We start from the raw sequence: 22,676 nt of genomic DNA on the forward strand, positions 1-22,676 counted from the left end.
GTCAAACGGCTCCGTGTGTTCGCCCTATACGATCATTTTCTGATAATGATGAGGCAATAGCCCCGCCTCTGCTGCTCACCCCCGCGTTGTTGGGGTCTTAGTGGTTTAAGGCCCACCTCGGCTCCGCGTGTTCGTTTGGTGAGCATCTTGTAAAATCATAAAGGAAGGAATTCAAAGCACCAGATACAGGGTTAAACAATAATCTGTTTTAATGATAAACGGTAAGAATACAAATACACTTCTCAAAGGGTCAGGCCCACCCCCTGCTCTGGTCCAAATGCCGGGAGAACCTCATTGTCTTGACGGCAGGAGGAAAGAGGCCGACCCAAAGACAGAACAGGCTTACATGCAAAAACAAAACAGGAGGAGCTGTGGTCAGATGCTCCTCCTTTTAGGTTATCTCATTGGGGGATGCAAAAAGATGGCGTGTCGTAGCGCCAGCGCGAGCCAGCCAGATAATAAACAAGTGTCTCTCCGGTTGTAGCAAAACACATCTGGAGTCCGTTATCTCACATTCTTGCATAGACTTTCACACACACACATTCTTCAGACTTCCCTCTCTGCTCCCCTCCCCCCTCTAGTCTCCTGTCCTGCAAACCTGCTCCTTATTTCCCACAGGAATGTATAAAACCACACCTATATTAGTGATAACATGATGCAACACACCTCTTATATATGGGTGACATTAAGATGAATATAATCTTCAATTCTCCACAGCATCAAAGTAAACTGCACACTGAATTCAGATTATTTATCTTTCTCTCGATATGGACATAAACGCGAGTGAAGTCTAATCTGACAGGACGGACACACGCAGCTCTGCTCACCTGCAGCTCCTCCCGCTGTGATGCAGCGGTGAACGGAGCAAAACACACACTTCAAGTCAGATCATCACCCTTAGCTATTTTAATTACCTCTCAAACTACCTAAACTAGTTATAAATATGTTTATTTTTACTGTCGGCCGGGTCACTCATTACTGGATCAGCTGCTGCATGAGACAGACACTGACGCTGTCTAAAGAGAGGGAGGAAAAAGGCTCCGTGTATTTTATTATTATATTATATAGAGTCGTTATTCATTTGTTTTAAAGCTCAATAAATAACAAAGAAGACCTTTGCACTTTTATAATTTTGTCCGGAAGATTTCAACTTTAATACACGTTGACTGGCGAAAAACTCTACCCGGTTCCCTCGCCCCCCACCGCGGAGAATAAACAGAAGGGCAACCATGACAACCATGCTTCTTCGCTGCTTTTGTGGAGGAAGTTACAGCTCCACGTACAGGCTCCTGTATATGTACTGCAGCTTCTCCAGCGGTTGGAGCTAAACGGAGCTGTCTCGTGTGGACAGACACTATCCGGTGAATATTGCGTGTGGACGGAAGCTTTTTTGCGATTGCGTGTGTTAATCCTATGCGTTTAGCCGTTTTCGACTTAAAAGAATAAATATATGGAAGCTTCTTTTTACTTGTATTAACAATTGGCGCTGCGAGCAGGGTCTCTGCAAGTTCGATTGGGAACACCTCCGGACGCTGGTTGGTAGCTCCAGGATCCTCGGATTCCCTCTACCCCGCGACAAAAACAGTACGGGACGAGAGGACCAGCGGCGGGGGTGGAACTGATTGACTTCACGAGATCAAACGGACTTAAAAAGGCTTTCCAATACTGGGTGAGATGTACAGTGTCTAAATTGTTTAAAGTTAAATGTAATTAAAACTCCATGACATTTATGAAAGGGGCTGCTCGAACATAGGGTTTATCCCGTCGTAGATCGTGGGTTTACGATTAGTTTTTGCGTGATTTGTACTGAGAAACAAATATCACATAGGGTTTATCCCGTCGTAGATCGTGGGTTTACGATTAGTTTTTGCGTGATTTGTACTGAGAAACAAATATCACATAGGGTTTATCCCGTCGTAGATCGTGGGTTTACGATTAGTTTTTGCGTGATTTGTACTGAGAAACAAATATCACATAGGGTTTATCCCGTCGTAGATCGTGGGTTTACGATTAGTTTTTGCGTGATTTGTACTGAGAAACAAATATCACATAGGGTTTATCCCGTCGTAGATCGTGGGTTTACGATTAGTTTTTGCGTGATTTGTACTGAGAAACAAATATCACATAGGGTTTATCCCGTCGTAGATCGTGGGTTTACGATCAGTTTTTGCGTGATTTGTACTGAGAAACAAATATCACATAGGGTTTATCCCGTCGTAGATCGTGGGTTTACGATTAGTTTTTGCGTGATTTGTACTGAGAAACAAATATCACATAGGGTTTATCCCGTCGTAGATCGTGTGTTTACGATCAGTTTTTGCGTGATTTGTACTGAGAAACAAATGAGGTGATTTTGTCATGGGAGTAAGGCAAAGTAGGGGGCTTGTACACCCTCCTGAGGGCCCGATTGTAGACGTCATGAGAGTAAAATATGGTGAGGATAGTCTGTCTAAATTAAATATATGGACGGAAATGTTCGGATTTCCAAAGGGAGGTTTTTTGAGTAAATTAAAAATCAAGAACCTAAAGAATAAATTAAAAGAAGTAGAAATAAAAATAAAGTTAAAGTAAAAGACTTATATAGAAAACTGGACACTCACAGAAAGTGTTTATAATCAATACTGGGAGGATTAAGCAGAATGCCGTGAAACAAGGCAGTTGGCCTTGGGCATTAAAGAAAATATTAAGGTTGGAATGAATGTGAAGAAATGAAGGAAAATAAATTATTTCCAAAACCATGTAAACCCCAGACATCTCTGTGTTTTTCCATTGCAGGCGTGGGGGATCCTCTCCTCGACTGTGGATTTCCTTTCCCACCTTCCCTCGCTGTTCACCTGCCTGCTGAGGAGGCGGCTGGACCAGAGGCCGAAATAACTACAAAGTTCCCCGCCAAAGTCGACATGTCAAGAATCTGGGCATGCAGGGAGGAAACAGTAAATGACTATTACCACCGCTTAGAAAAAGTGTTCATTGAGAACAGTGGCATTATCAAACAAGAGGCCGGTGTGGGAGTTTGGGAAACACACCTCTCAAACGCTTTCCTCACAGGCCTATCCCCGGCTATTTCTTCATCAGTGCGAAACTCCTGCATTGGCGTAATGGACGGTGCCCGGCTGGAAGAAATTCGCTGAGAAACGCCTCTCAGAAGGAAAAGCCAGTGAGGAAAAGAGACGCCGCGCTCGCAAAGAAAGGGCCCAGCTGACCATGGTCCAGGTTGTTACAACCACCTGGGCTCAAGGTGATGGCCAGGGCAGAGGGAACCGAAGAGGAGGAAGAGACCGCAATAGAGACCGCAATAGCAGATGTTTTAACTGCGGAGAGATGGGTCATTGGTTCGCTGAATGCCCACACGAGAAGAAAAATCGGATAAATCGGACTGTAACAAAGACAATACTTCAAACTGACAGTAGTCGAAGGAGGGAGTGGGGAAAGGAAGGAAATTCGGTCGGGAGAGAGAGAACCACTGCCAGTAGCATCTAACCAGGGAAGTGACATACACACACACACATCATGCTATTGGGTAATTGGAAAAATGTAGAAGACATGTCTATGGGTAAAGAGGGTGCATATTTGAAATATGACAGTGAAACAGCATTTGAGAAATGTCCCACACTGACTTTGGCTGTCATGGGTGTTGATGTTATATTTTTTTGGTTGATTCTGGGGCTACACATTCTATAGTAAAAAGGGCAGATTTGCCTGATTGCAAATTTAGTGGTAGATGTATGCACTCAATAGGAGCGGCTGGGGTAACTGTAAAGGAGAAGTTTTTGTATCACTTCAGAGTGGAGATAACGGTGATGATCGTCAATCCATTTCCCACATCAGTAAAAAAACAGTTTCTTTTATCCTCCGTCTGCCTAATAAATTTACTGGGCAGAGATCTGATTCTCCGGTTCGGCTTAGACCTAATTTTTCAACAAATGAGGGTTTTAAAGTCCGGCAGCCATCTCCTACGATGGTTCAAAAACTGGCATTTGATGATAAAGAACTGTGTGAATGTGTATTAAATGGCTGCTGACATATCCTGATTCTCAGGTGTTGTTGCGGGGTGACTGATCAACGTGTTTTCCACCTGCGGTGTTTATGGAAGTTTTTTTTGTTGCATTGTACTAGTACTAACGTTGTTGATGATCCGTGTAAATGTGGTTCCCTGACCGGGAATGATGAGAGTTTTCTGTTAGAATGTGTGAATGAGGAGCTCATGCTTAAAACTATGCTTGAAGTTTGCTGCGCAGCTGGTTCCTGTTGCGCACCCACACAACACAAACTGTGTCAAATCCCAGGGGCGGTCCACACATTTCACTAGCCAGGGGCCCCACTGAGAGATAGAGGGATTTGGGTCTAATCGTTAAAGATTTGGAGTCAGTCACTGATTGGACATCTACACACACAGAATGTGTTATGTACTATATGTCAGGTGACATGTATAAGATGAAAATGTGCACAAACGTAGCCGTTCTACGCACATTGCTGTTGGTTGAGGATGATGAGGTAATTCTCATATCTCTGAGCTTCCTGCCGCGCTTTCAGATGTGCCATACTCACTCTGGGCAGCTCACAGATATGACGTATGTTTAATGTCCACGTTCCGTTCAAATCAACCCCCGTACCCATTGAAACGTGAAGCTGTTGATGGCATTCGGCCAGTGTTTACCTCTCTGCTTAAACAAGGGGTCATTATTCCGTGTAACGATTCCGGTACGCACTCCAGTGTTTCCTGTCAAAAAGATCAGAGACAAAACCTCCTGACGAGTGGAGATTTGTCCAGGATTTACAGTAAATGCAGCTGGGCATACACCGCTCGTCCCAAATCCTTATCTGATTCTTTCCCAAGTTCCAGCCTCTGCAGCATTTTTTTACTGTCATAAGATCTCTCAAATGCATTTTTCAGTGTTCCTGTACACAAAGACAGTCAATTTTGTTCACATTTGAATATAAGGGTAAACCTTACAGATTCACATGTTTGTGTCAAGGCTGCTGTGTACAACCAGGCATTGTATACAAGGTTGGTCTCTCTCCAAGTTTCTAAAGGCACCGCTCTCATACAAGGCCAGTTTGATGACCTCATGATTTGCGCACCCACAGCAGAACAGTGTGGAGCTGATACCATTTCCTTGTTAAAATACCTCGCAGCCGAAGGCCAGAAGACCAGTTTGTCTAAACTCCAATATGTACAAAGAACAGTTACATTTTTGGGTCATGTCATTTTGGCGTATGTGTTCATAACACACGGCTGTTGTTATGCTTGCTGTGATGTTACATTAGTCCGTTCTCTGCTTGTAATTATGCCATTACAAGCTTCAAAGTTGTATTTATCATCTGAATTTGCCGAAATAAGTTTAATATTCTGAAAGCCATTACTTTGTTTATTCGAAAACAGATGAAAACAAACTGTCTTTTATACAAAATGGAAGTATTATACAAGTAAAACTACATGTTGCTTTAATCCCATGTAATTGTAGAATGAACACAGTCTTCCTTTGTATAAGTCAGGTGTTTTGAGTAGTCAAAATGACCTACAAATCATTGTACACATTGGTAAATATTATTTTCCACTTGTTACCATTGTGAGGCTATATGTACGCAGCTCTGCGTGATTTTGTTGCTAGAATTCAGACTAATGCACTACTAGAGGTGGAATAAGTACTCAGATCTTTTACTTGAGTAAAAGTAGAAGTACCAGAGTGGTACAGTAAAAGTCCTGCATTCAAAATGTTCCTCAAGAAGAAGTAGAAAAGTATTATCAAAATATAATACGGTAAAAGTATTCATTGTTGTAGAGTTATATTTGTATTTATTCATGTTAGCAAACTATGGATAAGCTTAAAATGGGAATAATTTGGGTAAAACTGTGAGCTGCATTTGGGGCCTGTTGACATGTGTTTTTGAGGACAAAGGAAGATGGGGGAAGGTGAGAGCATGTCCTGATTTGCATTCAACTTAGAACGAGCTACAGTGGTTGTGATGTTAAGAGAGGTCCCTTGGGTTTCTCTGGTGCTTATCAATAGTAGCAGTTAAGTGAATACTGTTCAAACAATACCTGTGTTTGTGTTTTATATTGATTTCTCTGTTTTATCCTTTCATAAATGTAAGGACTACAAATGGCTATAAACATTCTGGGCTGGTTGGAGTAAACAGGGTTTTATGGCTCTGTGGGGGAGGTGTAGGTATGCAGGCCTTGAGACCTTTTGTTGGAAAGTGAGCCTGTTTGGTTTCCTGCTGCGTTTCCTGCTGCGTTGCGTCTCCCAATGAGATGACCTGAAAAGATGACCAGCTGACCTAACACCAAACCCCTCCTTCTTACTCTGGTATATATCCGGTGGATCCCTGGCGTTCGGCCTCTTCTTCACATGCTGCGCTCGGGTGAAAGTAGCTCTGCAGTATGCGGACCAGAGCAGGAGTAAGCCGGCATTACTCCTTAAGCATTGCAATATAACTGTAATATATCATGTTGTATTGTAATGATTGTATTGCATTGTCATATTGCCATTAAAGTAGATTATTGTTAACGGTTACTTTGTAGCTATGGATTCCTTCCTGTATTATAACCAGCTTCATAGGAACGCGCGGAGATTTGAAAAGCGGACCAGTTATCCCTCCAAATCTCTAACAAAATGGTGACCCGACGTCTAGAGATAACGAAGCTGAGGAAGAATTCAGACGCTTTCAAACATCTCAGACAATCAGCAGGACTCTGCAACTTTGCAAATAAGGTAAGCAGACGATGAAAGTCGCCTGTCTGTAATTGGATACGCTAAAACTTTAGGATTGTCTGTAGGCGTTTCACAGTGTTTTTATAGTTTAAATGGAATATACAATGCATATTTTACTATGTTAGGAAAGTTATATACAAAACGTAAACGTGGATCGACAGGTAGACGAAAGTCCTGCGTGACGTAAAATAGAGCAGTTTGGCGCGGATCTGCAGGTGTTTATTCCTGAGTGGCGTAGAAATGGTGCAGTTTGTGTGAATGCGAGGTTTGAATCCTGCACGGCAAAACCTGAAAAACTCGATATATCAGATCGAGTCGCCGTTTAAAACTGGGGTTTAAATAACAGACCAATGCTAAAAGCTTAAAGCCAGAGGTCTGTTCTATATTAAACCAAGGTAGAGCGTTTCCCTTTGTCTGGAAACTTCTGCTGCTGCCATCTAGTGGCTGAAAGGGGGTATCACACCCTTGAAACTTCTGCTGCTGCCATCTAGTGGATGAAAGGGGGGTATCACACCCTTGAAACTTCTGCTGCTGCCATCTAGTGGCTGAAAGGGGGTATCACACCCTTGAAACTTATGCGAGCTTAGAGTTTAATCATTACATTGCTGGCCGGTATTGTTTGGTAAACTGGTACAAAACAATAAGGGATTGAACATTTTTACAACGACAGCACCAGGAGATGAGTAAACTCAAGAATCTGTAGAGTGTAAATACATTGTGCAAAACACATTTTACACTCGAACTGTTTGCAAATGTAGACAATATAAATAAATGTTCAGAAAGAAGACATAGGCCTACACTTGATTCAAATTTCATTACTGTGATCCGATTGGTGTGCTCTGCAGGTTTACTATTGTTCGAAGTAACAGTGGGATTTAAAATGAGAGAAGATATGGAGATGTTCTTTCATAGTGTGTGGAATATGTGATGCTGGAAACATGTAAGTATTTCAGAGTTGTGTTGGGTAAATATGTAACAATGGATGAAACAATTTTTGGAGTTAGTTTTTGTAATATCATAAGTAGACATTAATTATGTTGTTTAGATGGCATTTAACAACTAAGACAGATAGTATGATTAGAAAGAGACAGAGTGGAAAGGGTTGGATTTATTTAACATCAGTGTGCTAGACTTCTTATAGGTAATGTGTACCGGGACCTGGACTCCCCCTCTGAGTTAGAAAGGCTTTGATCCCGACCCTCCAAGCAGACAACGAGACCTAACCCAACAGGAGACTCCTCCTTCTCCATCGTACAGACAGAGAACCAGAGCTGAACCAACAACAACAACAAGACTACATCAAGACTGCAGCCAGAACTATCTCCACCTGTGGCATCCAGAACCAAACCAGCATGCTGACATACAGAGAGAAACTCTCATCGGTCCCTCAAACAGGACATGAAGTTCCAAACTGCGCCGCGAGATTTGGCACAATAGACATGAGAGCAGAATCCGCCCTCCATAAAAACAGCAGAGAGACTGTAAAGGAGGAGTGCAACAACAGTGGCATGATGGGGCTGCAGATGTGACTGGGCCAATGGCTGCCTACAAAAGTTACAGCGGATGGATTCAACAGCTGATGGACTGAAGAGAAGACAGAATCAGAGGAGTTGGCATGGTCGATTAGAAGTGAGGAGGCCGGGGTCACGGCTTGAGAAAACCAGGGGAGGAGGAAAGGAGAACGGGAATGAGTGAGTTACACATAAACACACTTATTCACGAAACGCACATTTAAATAACTTGAATTAACTTCATAAAGACAGAAAGATTTATTAATCATTTGGTAAATTAAAAATAGCAGTAAAGAGGAAACTATTAAAGTAAAATGATAATCATCCTAAAACACACTGACAGAGTAGAACCATATTCTTCAATATTTTCATCATGTTAACAAATCATTCTTTAAGACATTTTTATTCACGTGTGAATAAAGTAGCGGTCTCATTGGTTACAATATTGATCACCATTATAAGGATAGTTTTAGGAACCACTCTATAGGACAAATCTTTGTTTGTATTAATGGCTAGTGCCAAGCCACATATTAAATTCCAATCTAAAGTGTTGATTTCACCATTGTGGCATAGTTATTACCAGACTTCGGTTTTAAATCCTTGATAAAGGAGGGAGTAATTGTTGCATGTTCGGACACCCAAGGTTCCACACACTGCTAAAGAGTTTAACATTGTTTTTTAAGTAGACCAGAATTATAATGAGCTATGAAATGCAGAGCGACACATATCCTAGTAATGTTTTGACTCAAGATAATAGTTATTGTACAAAAGTTTCTGAAATAGATCATTAGACATTTTAATTAGTAGTGGTACTCGAAGGAAGTGAGTTTTGTACCAAGTTTCAGGAAAAGTGGGAGGCGGAAGTCCCAATGACAAGTGAGAATCATCTTGAAAATTATAGTTGAAATCGTGACATATTTTTGTAGACAAAGGATACTGGCCTATGCGGAAATGTCAAAGTCTCTGCAGAGCACGACACATGGCCAAAAAAGACGGAGACCAACTGACCTTTGACCCTGACCGACAGTGTAACTTGACAAGGCACTGTGGATGACTGACTCTGGGGTGAAGCTGACCAAACTTGACATGACAACCAGACAGTGTGAGTGTGAATGTATGCCGGCATGTGATCAGTGTAACTGCATGATTCTAAAACAATAACTAACCAAGCATGTTTTTGGACTAACATATTATTTTGGAGCTCCAAGGGAAACGAGAGGTTTCCTAAAAATTCCACAAAAAGGGGGAAACCGCACATGTGATATTTTCCTCTCACATGAGTTGGCGGTTTGCAAATGTAAAAGCTGAAGATTCTGTTTCTTTTAGGCCTGAAGGACGGAGAGGAACACTTCTTTTCACTGAAGTGTTCACTGTGGAAATAATGATAATAATGTTCGTTATGTTCCTAACCAATTACCTGACAGTTTTTGTTCCCCTCCCATTACAGGCTTTTGTTACACATGATTTCATGTGTAAAAGGGGGAGTGAGTATAATGTATAAATGTCAACATGGCTGTAAAATTCACAATTTAAATTTTTCTTTTAAGGATTGAGCATTGAATGTAATTAACCTGCTCCATATCTGGGGATAAGATACTGTTTGATGAAGGTTGAGATGTTTCTAAATATTGATTTGAATTATAACGGGTAACAAAGAAGCAGTGGCCAAGGGGCTACTGTGAAACCGAAGAAGTTGACCTGTGATAATGAAACAATTTTGTAATATTTTAACAGACATTAGAGTAACTGAGGTTTGAAATGTAGAAAGAACATATTACAGTTAAAGCTAAAACATAGTAGTGTATTGAGACAGAATTTAATTTAGACAACATCATGTAACTAGCCTGGTAAAGAAGTAAAAGCCATATACTTTATTATTTAGGTCATTATGGGGATATACATTTCATCTACATTTAGAATAGAAAGACATTTGATGACAGTTTGTTGGAATTCTGTATTCATTTTTTCAGCGTGATAATATCTAAGCACTGACAGGTAAGAGCAGTATCACCAGGAAATCATTCACTTTGTTAGCATCGTGATTTTGGTTGTTTTTGAATCCATAACATTAGTGTGTTTCTTTACCAGAAACAATAGCAGTTCATATTATATTTGGATTTTAAATAGGATTTCATTTAAAAATAAACACGGATGCTTGTCAGAAATTCAGAGCTATTGAAATATGTTATTTAGTTTACCTAAAGATGTTGGGGTTCTTATTTAGTTGGCACAGTCCAAGTATTAAGATTCTGAAGCTGCACTGGCAGATAGGAGGTCTACAATTAATTTGGAAAACCTGTTCACAGACGGCTGTTGTTTCAAGACACCCCACCAACAGGCTCCAAGTGGGTCAAAACAGCTGAGCGTAGGCTTGAGGGAGTTGTATCAGATTTCTCCACACAGGTCACCGGCGCCAAAAGGGGGACCCGAGAAGCACGAGGACAAAGTGGCTCAACCCCAGGCTCTCCGACCCCGACCGAGTGACCCAGCGGACCTCTTATGCCGTCTGCCTGGGAGAAAAGGGGGACAGCTCGTACCACGGGAGCCAGTGTGCGGCGGGGAAACCACCTGCTAGGACCAGGGGACGACATCAGGACGGACGTGGCCCTGGCAGACGTGGACTACTCGGAAGCAGCAGACTGGAGGAGCAGGACCCTGGAGGCATCCTTACAGCAGACGACCCGGGAGGCATCATCAGCGGGCCGGAGAAGGAGGACCCTGGAGACATCTCTACAGCATCGACCCGGAAGCCGCCATCAGCGGGCCGGAGGACGAGGAGGAGGAAGACATCTCTCTAGCAGGCAGCCCAGAAGCTGCCGTCAGCGGATTGGGAGACAAAGACACGGCAAGCCAGAACGGCACAGGGAACTTGTCGAGGCAGCAGAGGAGTCTACTTCGCTCTGATCAGTTCTACCCGTGAAGGGCAAGCTGCATCTCCCCCTCCCTATTAGCTGTCCTTGTGGGCTATTCCTCCGGGGGGGGGGGGCTGATGATTCTAGCACTCAGCTACCCCCTCATGGTTCCTTCACTGCCATGGAAAGTGGTGTTCTGTCGCCATGAAGGTTTCAAGTACTCTGAATACCAGCTTCGGATGGATTTACGGACACAGTAGAAAAGAATGACCGTGGGTATATTTCAAAATGCCTTGTCTAAGTTTATCTCTGGAGAAGGAGATAAAAAGGGGGATTTGTAGAGTTATATTTGTATTTATTCATGTTAGCAAACTATGGATAAGCTTAAAATGGGAATAATTTGGGTAAAACTGTGAGCTGCATTTGGGGCCTGTTGACATGTGTTTTTGAGGACAAAGGAAGATGGGGGAAGGTGAGAGCATGTCCTGATTTGCATTCAACTTAGAACGAGCTACAGTGGTTGTGATGTTAAGAGAGGTCCCTTGGGTTTCTCTGGTGCTTATCAATAGTAGCAGTTAAGTGAATACTGTTCAAAACAATACCTGTGTTTGTGTTTTATATTGATTTCTCTGTTTTATCCTTTCATAAATGTAAGGACTACAAATGGCTATAAACATTCTGGGCTGGTTGGAGTAAACAGGGTTTTATGGCTCTGTGGGGGAGGTGTAGGTATGCAGGCCTTGAGACCTTTTGTTGGAAAGTGAGCCTGTTTGGTTTCCTGCTGCGTTTCCTGCTGCGTTGCGTCTCCCAATGAGATGACCTGAAAAGATGACCAGCTGACCTAACACCAAACCCCTCCTTCTTACTCTGGTATATATCCGGTGGATCCCTGGCGTTCGGCCTCTTCTTCACATGCTGCGCTCGGGTGAAAGTAGCTCTGCAGTATGCGGACCAGAGCAGGAGTAAGCCGGCATTACTCCTTAAGCATTGCAATATAACTGTAATATATCATGTTGTATTGTAATGATTGTATTGCATTGTCATATTGCCATTAAAGTAGATTATTGTTAACGGTTACTTTGTAGCTATGGATTCCTTCCTGTATTATAACCAGCTTCATAGGAACGCGCGGAGATTTGAAAAGCGGACCAGTTATCCCTCCAAATCTCTAACATTGTGCAGATTGGTCCATTTCAGAATAATATATAATATGTTTTATAATGATTGATCATGAAAGTGTTCTCAAAGCTGGTAAAGTGCAGCTAGTTTGAATGACTTTGTATACTGCAGGGTAGCTGGTGGATTTACTCCAGGTGGAACTAAAGTCTGATTATATCACTTGATTATATTTCACATCATTCATCCACATCTGTGAAGTAACTAAAGGTATTAAATACATGTAGTGAAGGAAAAGTACACCATGTACCTCTGACTTATGTTCACTGCCAACCTAAAAGTACCTAAAAGAATAGTAATCAATAATGTATTGAAAAGTTATTTGGCTGATTGTTTTTATATCGGCTCAGCTAGGTTATATGGGAGGCCCAGTCTACGTACCCTCTAAAAACAAATGCTTGGCTTAACAAAGAGAATCAAGGCAATAGGTTGCATCGATGGTTATTGAGTTAAGACAACTTCTAATGACATTTTGTTAAAGAAACAAAGTTATTTGAGTTAGGGGAAAAGGCGTTTCCTCTACAATCAGGTGTTTTACCACTTACTTAATAATTGGTAGCATAAACACAAGTTTTTAAGTTGATTACTCCAAAAGTTCTAACTTGTTTTACCGTATGATTTAAATGTAATCGTAAGTTGTGTATACTTAATTACCACATGTTGAACATGGACAGATGTTTTTAAGTTGACAGCCATTTGTAAATTAAGTTGCTCCAAATAATATTGTATTCAATAGGGTTTTCCTTTTAGCTTTTTCATGTTTTTTCCTTTAAAGAAAGAAATTAATTGATTCCACAACAAAAATATTAGGCAATTCACTTTTTATTTTTGAACTGCAGTTGTTTATTTCAACACATGATGTTTCAATCAGGAGAGTTTGAATTTCAAGTTGTATTTGAATGACAAAAGATGACACTCACCTTAAAATGTCCTTTGTATATTTCTATTTGTCTTAACTGTGGGAACTTGTCCAGGCATCTTAAGTGGGAGTGGACTTGAAATCCTTAACTCAAGGTGTAGAACAATTAAGTTATCAAGCCAATTGCATTACAATACCTCAACTTGAATTTAGTTTGAAGTCAATTAATGCAGAAATCAGAGTTCAAATGAGACACAACTATCATAAATTAATGTTGCAAACTTAAACTGTTTATCTAAATCAATTAACTCACATTTTTTTTATCTTGCAACCAGTGCATTTAATTAAGTGGAGGTGAAAGGTCGCTTGAATTGGGTTTTGAGATGTACAGATCACTCATTTTGATATTAATATTAAACTTAGTTTTCTTTTCTTTAATTTTTCATCCTCGTGTAAAATGCTATCACGAAACACACATTTGGTTGTTTATAGCATAAAGAACATCTGAGTTAATGTGAGGTAGGGAAATACTCATTTGAGTATGTGCATATAAATATGTAATTTACAACAGCTGTAAGATGCTTGAAAAGTGCTTGAATTTGATTTTGGAAAAGGTGTAAGAACCCTCTTATTGACCTTTGACTGAAGGTGACGAACACGACTGTGTGCACACCTAGACCGGACTTAAAAGACGTTCCTCTGACCAACGCTGACCTCATTTTGTATGTTGATGGGTCTGCCTCTCGCGACCAAGGGGGAACTAATCGGGTGGGGTTTTTCTGTTGTTTCAGATTCTGCTGTACTCCGTTCCGGACCAATCCCATGTCTCAGCACAAGCAGCAGAGCTCATCGCACTAACTGAAGCCTGCACGTTTGCAGAAGGCAAAACCGTGACTATTTACACCGACTCACGCTATGCTTTTAGGGTAGTGCACGATTTTGTGGCTATTTGGAAGTGTAGACAATTTCTGCAAGCAGTACAGACCCAGTTTCCCTAAGAAATTGGGTCCGCTAATTATTAGCTGACTCAGCCGCAAAGGCAGCTGCTCTGATTCCTCACGCACCTCACGCACCTTACACTCATTTGTTAGAATCCCTGTCTCCTCCTTCACTGACAACATGTCGTCACTTCAGCAGCTAGCTACACCAGTTGAGAAGGCTCGGTAGAAGGCTGTTGGGGCTGTTTTTTTTGACACATGGGTTGGACAATGTGTCAAAAGGGGGGATGTTAGAGGCTATTTGCTAATTTGCATTATGCAAAATTCATTTGAGCACCTAATGCTGGATTTCATTGAGTTTAGCCCATCAGAGAACATCTTAAATTAGAACAACGGTTCACATTTTGCTAAAGAGGGAACGGCACAATCAAAAACAAACTAGCAAAATGCTGTGCAGACACAGGTCTGTCATGGACACAAGCTCTGCCCATTGTGCTGATGTACATGCGGATGTGGGAACGAACACGGAGCCAACTCAGCCATTTGAAATCCTTTTTGGGGCTCCTCCACAGATTGGACTCAAGGCTCCAGGATGTCCTCTTCCCTCCACAACTTTGTGTGAGGATGCTATGTTGCTATGTTGTATGTTAACCTGTCATCCACTTTAGCGACTGCCACTAGTCCACTTAACCATCTCCAACCCGGCGACTTCGTGCTGGTCAAGGATTTCCGGAGAAAGAGCTGGAAATCCAATCGTTAGCCCCTACCTGCGTCTGGTCAACCAGACAGCGGTCAAGGTCGCCGAGAGAGAGCTACGTGGGTCCACGCCAGCCACTGCAAGGTCGTAGTCACAGGAAAGGAGAAACGGTAGAAGCAGAAGACAACAAGTGACGTGTCCTAGTCACCAACAAAAGTAGATGACAACAAGTGATGTGTCCTAGTCACCAACAAAAGTAGATGACAACAAGTGATGTGTCCTAATCACCAACAGAAGTAGATGACAACAAGTGATGTGTCCTAATCACCAACTTGCACCACACTTGCACTACATACACCAAAACACACTACACACAAGGTGTCACGAGCGAGTGCCAGCTGAGCGGTTCCATATGCCCTCTGGTTCCTCGTTTGTGTTACCGGTGTGCGGAGTCTGACTGTCCGTGTCACAACATCGACCGAGGGAATACACACACACACACCCCATGGAGCATTCCCACCTTGTGATGACGGCTCGCCTGGGAAAACGACAACCTAACCGTGAGCAATACTACTGGAGAGCCTGGACAATCAAAAAAATGGTTCCTCTGCATACTTGCCATGATAGTTGTGTTAGGACTAGTCCTATATTTTATGTATCCATGGTCAGCACACAGCATGTCAGCCAAAATCGAGGTATTTAAGAGGTACATGGGGAGAGCAGGGCGAACCACATGGGCAGAGGGGCTGGTCAAGACAGGGATTGGTAACATTACTCTAAGGGATGGGGAAGATAGCACAGTGCAGTTACGGTGCTTACAATATCTCGTATTGTCGCATATTCTGTGCCCCTGGAAGAATCCTTTCTAACGTAGCATTCCCTGCTCTATCAAGTTCTGGCTCCACTCTGGATAGGTACATGCACTCTAGTGGATTTGAATCCAGCAGTCACTGTCCTCATGTCCTTAATGTACACGACACATCATTACCCAGAGTTCCAGCACCACGACTACCACAAGGTAAAAAGCACTTACATTCCCGACGCCACCAAGAACATCACTGACACCGTGCTGCATCTTAACAACCTGTTAGCCGACATGAAAGCAGGTGGCTGGGACTGGTGGTCCTGGCTTACATCGGGCGGGTGGGAAGCATGGCTGGCTAGGATAGTAGATAGACACCCCTGATAATCATTTTCGGCCTATTAATCAGTTGTACCTGTTTGATTATCCCAATACTGAAGAAAGGCTTTTCCAGCCTGGTATCTTTAGCTTTCGTTCAGTATACTGCTATTCCATTACAAGACAATCCTTTGCGCCACAGTGAGATAGACCAGCTAGAATCAGAAGAGTCTGATTCCGACACTACAATATAATCAATATAATCATGTGAATCGAGTGTACCCTCCTCTTATGCTTACATTATATTGGAGTCTGTCCTCCACAAAAACAGCCAGTTTTCTATGATATATTTGTGATGTGTTTACTTAAACCAGTGATGGAGTGTATTCATTGATGTGTTATATCAGTCTATCCTGTCATTTGTTTTTTTTATTGATCAAGTATGATCAAAAGGGGAGAATGTAGTGGACATTTTTATTATATTCCTTATATGTTCAAAGTAACCAAATGCTTCTCATTTGGTTAGATGTGCTGTTTGCCTCTTGTTACTCTACTTCAAGGCCACAGCTGCTATTATGAAAGACTCACACATAATCACAGGAGAACTTGCCTTTCCTGAGATCTACAGCTCAAGGACATGTGTCTAATAACAATGTGACCGTGTGAAGACAGATTTCTGACCTCCCACCCTTTCCTCAATATAAGCTTTGTTACCATATTGAACTGCGCAGACTATCCTATACTCTGTGAGACCTGTGTCTATATTTTTATTGTATCTGATGTTTGTTTGAGGCCTCGAATAAACATCACCAGAAAGACAACTCTGTCTGATTCACCATTTATTTGATTTGATCACTTTGACTTGTACTCTACAGTATTGGGGTTTTTAGATTTCCATAACAGTCCTCGTGTGGCTGAGGCCTTAAAATCTGAAGAAGGCCTCTGTACCAAGGTCTGAACAATGTTTAATATCTCTAAAAGTAAGAATCAGATTTAAAAGTTTTACAGGAATAATGTCAGAAAGATGTGTAACATTTTAAAGTTGGAATGAGGTTTCTGAGTGAAAGTATGAAGGAGCAGTTAGCAGTTGAAGTCTGAAGAATTTCTCCATTGACTTCCATGTTAAAAATGTGATGAATTATGGGATATATCTCAGGAATTATGAAAGTTATGAATGAGAAAAGTAATAGCAATGGATTCCCGACCGAGCTGAACGTTTTGATGTTTGAACGGAGTTTCTGCGATGTGGAATGTGGGAGAAGAAGACCAGCAAAATAACGGGTGGAATAATAAGAATAAAGAATTTCGTGTGTAGAAGATCAGATAGTTGGAATGCTGTTAACAGCATTCCCACTAAATTAATTGATTCCTTATATTTATTATAGCGCTTTTTCCATGACCCAAAGCGCTTTACAGATACACATTACACATACATATCAGACATACATGTAATGGTCATGTACTGTGGACAATACCCACAGGAGGCCGGTTTCGCCGCTTGATCTGATGATCAAACGCACCACTCAGCCCACACATTCAATTCACACAATGAACTCAATGTGTGATTGTTATAGCAGTAAACTATTAACACTGTAAATATACTTGTTTGCCCGTGGTGAGATGGCGAGGCTCCATTAAAAATAAACCTATTTTTAGTGAATTACTGAGTTTAGGCACGCTAATAAAGTTTTAATGAAGTTGACTACAGCAAATTCATATTTGTTAGTGCTTTCATGTCAATTTGGCGAGAGGCATGACAGGAGAGAGACCAGGAGGAAAAAAATGTATGACAATGAACACTAAACTGTTTTGTCGTGTAGTTACACTTTGAAACGCATGAGGGCTCTGTAGGACTTAGGTGTTGAATGTACATGCTGAGGATGGAAGGTGAAGGTAAATGAAGAAAAAAGTGAAATGTAAGGGAACCTACAGAATGGAGAAATATTTGACAAGGACGATAAGAAAAACTGGCGATGCTTCAGAGACAAACACGTGTGACGGTAACGTTACTCAACCCAAAACCAAGTCGAGAAAATATGACGAAGCTTATCTTGCTCTTGGCTTCACAACGAATGTGGTGGGAGGTGAGGAGAGACCCCTATGTGTTTTATGTCTGGAAACCCTCGCAGCGGACAGTATGAAACCCAACAAATTAAGAAGACACTCGACTTCTTCAAGGCAAAATTAAGCGAATACCATAAGCAGGGAAATCGCATGGTAAAAGCTGCATCAGTGAACAGCAAAGCACAATTTGCGTCATACTTAGTTGCATACAGAATTGCAAAGTGCAAGAAACCACACACAATAGCTGAGGATCTCATACTCCCCGCTGCTCTTGATATGATGTCAACATGATTGATGAGACAATCGAGGGGATATCCCCCTGTCCAATGACACAGTGTTGAGACGTATACACGACATTTCAGATGATCTTGAAGAACAACTTGCAGAGAAACTAAAAGACAAACGTTTTGCATTACAAGTGGACGAGACTACTGACAGTAATAAAGACTGTTTGTTTATTTCCTATTTTTGCTTTCTCAATTCCGAGTCACTGAGTGAGGATTTGCTGTTTTGCAAGTATGTCAAACGCAGAGCAACAGCTGATGAGCTCTTCGGGATTATTGACAGTTACCTGACAGAACACGGAGAACTGTGTGGGCTTTTGCTCGGATGGCGCACAGACCATGTCAGGGAAAAGAAGGGGACTGCAGGCACTCATCAAGAGGGTCTCTCCCAACGCACAATGAACGCACTGTGTCATTCACAGAGAGGCTCTAGCATCAAGGCAGATTAGCCCCGAGCTAAACGAGGCCAGGTGGCTGTCTCGAGGGAAAGTGCTGTCGCGAGTCTTTGAGCTCAGAGAGGAGATTTGGGTGTTCTTGGAGGAGGAGAGGATGCATGAAGCTGCAAGCAAGTTCAGTGATGAACAATTTCTGATGAAACTGGCCTATCTCAGCGATGTATTTGGAAAGCTGAATTAATTAAATATTCAGCTTCAAGGCAGAGACAAGCACATACCTCACCTGGCAGACAAGATCAGTGCATTCACTCGAAAGCAGGAGATGTGGGGCAGGCGCCTTGATCAAGGAAATACTGATGCCTTTGATAATCTGACTGAATTTGCAGAAAGCAGTGATTCTGAAGCCACCACAGTGATCCCCGTCTCATGCAACACATCTCTTCCCTGATGGGATTATTCAAAAAAGACTTCCCAAACAACAGTGCTCAGTATGACTGGGTGATGGATCCATTCAATACAGCAGGTTGGTGTTTTATTTTATTGACTATGAGTATTTGTGCTGGACATTCATTTCATTTATGTTGTCTGTAAGCTACTTACTAACTGGTATGGATTGTTGTAAAACTGAAATGTGTTGTATTTAATATGCAATTACAAATACATTATCTATCTGCAGCACCTGCCGATTTCAGCTCTGCAGAAGAGGACCAACTCATCGACATTACATCTGACTCCACCCTAAGGCTGAGGTTTAGAGCTAAAGATTAAAGTTAATTTCTTTGTTCTAAACTGTATTGAAGTGAACATGTATTATTTGGGACTGTTTTAAAGTAATCCTATATATATATATAAACCTTCTCACTTACACTTAATGACCCAGATACCCTGCTACACACACATACACCTCCTTCCACCAGCACACACACATATTCTTTGCTCACCTACACTCACTGACCCAGATACCAGCACACACACACATACACCTCCTCCCACCAGCACACACACATATTATTTTCAAGGTTCTTTCTGGGGCCAATATAATCTCAAGCACCAATATATCTGTGTACAATGTTTGATTGTCTGGGAAGGAATAGTTTGTGTGAAATCTTCCTTGGGAAAGTAAAGGAGTGAAGTTAGGTGGAAGATGTGAAGTAAAAACTTCTTTGCAGCAATGTTGAGCCAATCATGAAATGAGGGAAACTGGATTCGCCTGTCAATACACTGATATTTATTGAGAATTCGTACGGCCAGAGAGATCACAGTATACTGCAGTTCTCATGTAAGATACCAGCCAACTCTGAAGACAAAAGCGCCAAGAACACATCTATATGTAAGAAGAGGAGGGCCCTAAAACACGCGGGTTTTCCTTTAATGCATGCCAGATGTCGAGACTCGTTGCATTGCAAACCCACATGAGCCAAGCTTCTCCCCCCACAAGACATCAGATGACCTCTTGACCTGTGTCTTCCTGAGAAGCTATGCATCACATTACAGGCAGGAATACACTTTAACCATTAAACAGATTCCCGAGGACAAGTCACTAAACTCTATATACTTTAACAAGACTAAAATATTCCTTGACAGATCCACCGTTTTATCAATTTATGATAATCAATTAACATTAGTCTAAAGAATATTTCAGTCAATACTTAAATCAATAAGCGTCTTCAGAGTTGTGTGGGCTCACTCACATTAATTACATCAAAAGTAGAACAAGATTGAAAACACTTCAATCACCATGATTGAACACAGTCAATCATAATAAAAATCATCTCTCTTCAGTGCTTGGCATCATTTGTCAAAAAGCACAATAATAAACACGTGAAATACAACAATATTATAGCAAAATATATGTTTCAAAAATAAGATCTTTTATCATTTATCACTCAGTTAATCTCATTCATCAAACACAAATTCTAAATCAGTTTACATCTCAAAGATTTACTTCAAGGCAATTACTTATTAAAACACAATTAGAATTTAGGATTTATAATAAATCCAATTGAGGTATAAATCAGAATTATGAGAGATCCAGCTAAGGTTCCTAGTTAAGGTATACATTCACAGTGATGAATCGATCAATCTGTAATAAGATTAAACAGATAATCTGTAAAGTTACAGTGTCCTCAATCTTTAACATTACTTTACGTTTACTTCATTACGCTTTATTCAAGAGTAAGGCATGATATTTAATTAATTACATTACTTCAACTATCAATCATTATGTCATTTCAAAATCTGAAGGGAAAACTAAACAATTCTGAAAAGGAAGAATCAAACATTTTATTGTATAACAACCTGAAAAATCAAAACATCTGTTCTTTATTCAGAGCATCAACTGTAATCAATATCAAAACATCTGTTCTTACCTGGTAATGATTAAGGATAGTAACATTGTCTGTTATAATATTAGAAATATCTTATTGTTCAATACCTTATAAATCTGAAAATATCAATTAATTAATTTGTTTAGTGTGAAAGTGTAATCTGATCTGACAAAATATATTTATCACCACTATTTAACACATATCTGTTCATTGGGAATACAAAAACAATCATTAATTGTACATCTGTAATCATCTGGTCATTCAATTCAAATGTTATCTTTGTATCAGAGCTAGAAGAACATGTTTTCCTCCTCTCTTTATGACACAGAATGTCTGGTGTGTAAAGGCATCCTGATACTGTAGATTAGCACTGAGGTGCTGATTGGCTCAAAACTCTTCTTCATCAGAGCGCCATAACTCAATTATCTGTAGATTAGCACTGAGGTGCTGATTGGCTCAAAACTCTTCTTCATCAGAGTGCCATAACTCAATTATCTGTAGATTAGCGCTGAGGTGCTGATTGGCTCAAAACTCTTCTTCATCAGAGCGCCATAACTCAATTATCTGTAGATTAGCACTGAGGTGCTGATTGGCTCAAAACTCTTCTTCATCAGAGTGCCATATCTCAATCCCCCCCAATTGCTCTGCTTTTGTGGCTCAATTCAGTGAGCACTTTATGATCTCCCAGTGAAACAGAGGCTCATCTGCCTGTATTCTTTCTGCTATCTGCTTGAGAGCAGTGCACCTGCCTATTCCAAGTGGCACATCCAGATGCCCCCCCCGTGATGGGAGAGGTTATGAAAACATCTGCTCCTCCAAGAAACATGGAACCTTGTATGAAGCCTCTGAAACCATCGCTCGTCCTGCAGAGTTGTCTGTTTGGGCCCCCCCCCCCCCCGAGCAGAAAGATGAAGAAGCATCCCATCTCATCAGAAAGTTGAAGATTAGAATCCTCTCATCTCGATCGACCTCGTGCCTCCTTGCCCGTGGATGGGGGTGCTCTCTGCAGCCGGAGAGTGTGATCCTCTCTCTCTGACCCTTGGCCTTCAGAGCTGTCCTAGTTATTGGGTTAACACTTGATAGGGATGTTTTCCTGAGTACAGACAACTCAAGGTAATGGATTAGCACATTATCATTCAATTACAAAAATACGATAGGCCCCCTCAGAATGATTTGGGAGCCTTCCTGACACATTATAAATGTAAGGTTTGTGTTAATCATTTAACATGCAAGAATCATATACTCATCAGTCCAAAGCAGAGAAATGTTATTTTAAGTTAAATGTGAGCTAGTCCCTGTGGAATAACCCTTTCTCAATGATTCTAAATGTTATATTAATTCACCATTTACCGTTTGATCAAGGATTAGTTTATCAGAAGTACATTTCCTCTTCCATAAAACATAGGTTTGAGAAATGAATGTTCCAATATGAAATCAATTGCTCAATTTCTCAATATAATTTGACTATTCCCTCTCTTTTCTTACATATTGTCACATATGAAATAATAACTTAGGAGTCTATTTAAGCATGGTATTGTCTATATAAGCTATTAATCGAGAAAACTCAGTCAGTATGCAACTCGCAAATATCTCTCCTCCTTCCTATCCCTCTTTACTCACTTCCCCATCTCTTTCTATTGTCTCTTTCTCATCCCTCTCTCTTCTTCCTATCCCTCATTACTCACTTTCCCATCTCTTTCTCATCCCTCTCTCTTCTTCATCTCACTCTCATCTCCC

This window comes from Gymnodraco acuticeps, unplaced genomic scaffold (assembly GCF_902827175.1).
Source record: "Gymnodraco acuticeps unplaced genomic scaffold, fGymAcu1.1, whole genome shotgun sequence".
Classification (NCBI taxonomy): domain Eukaryota; kingdom Metazoa; phylum Chordata; class Actinopteri; order Perciformes; family Bathydraconidae; genus Gymnodraco; species Gymnodraco acuticeps.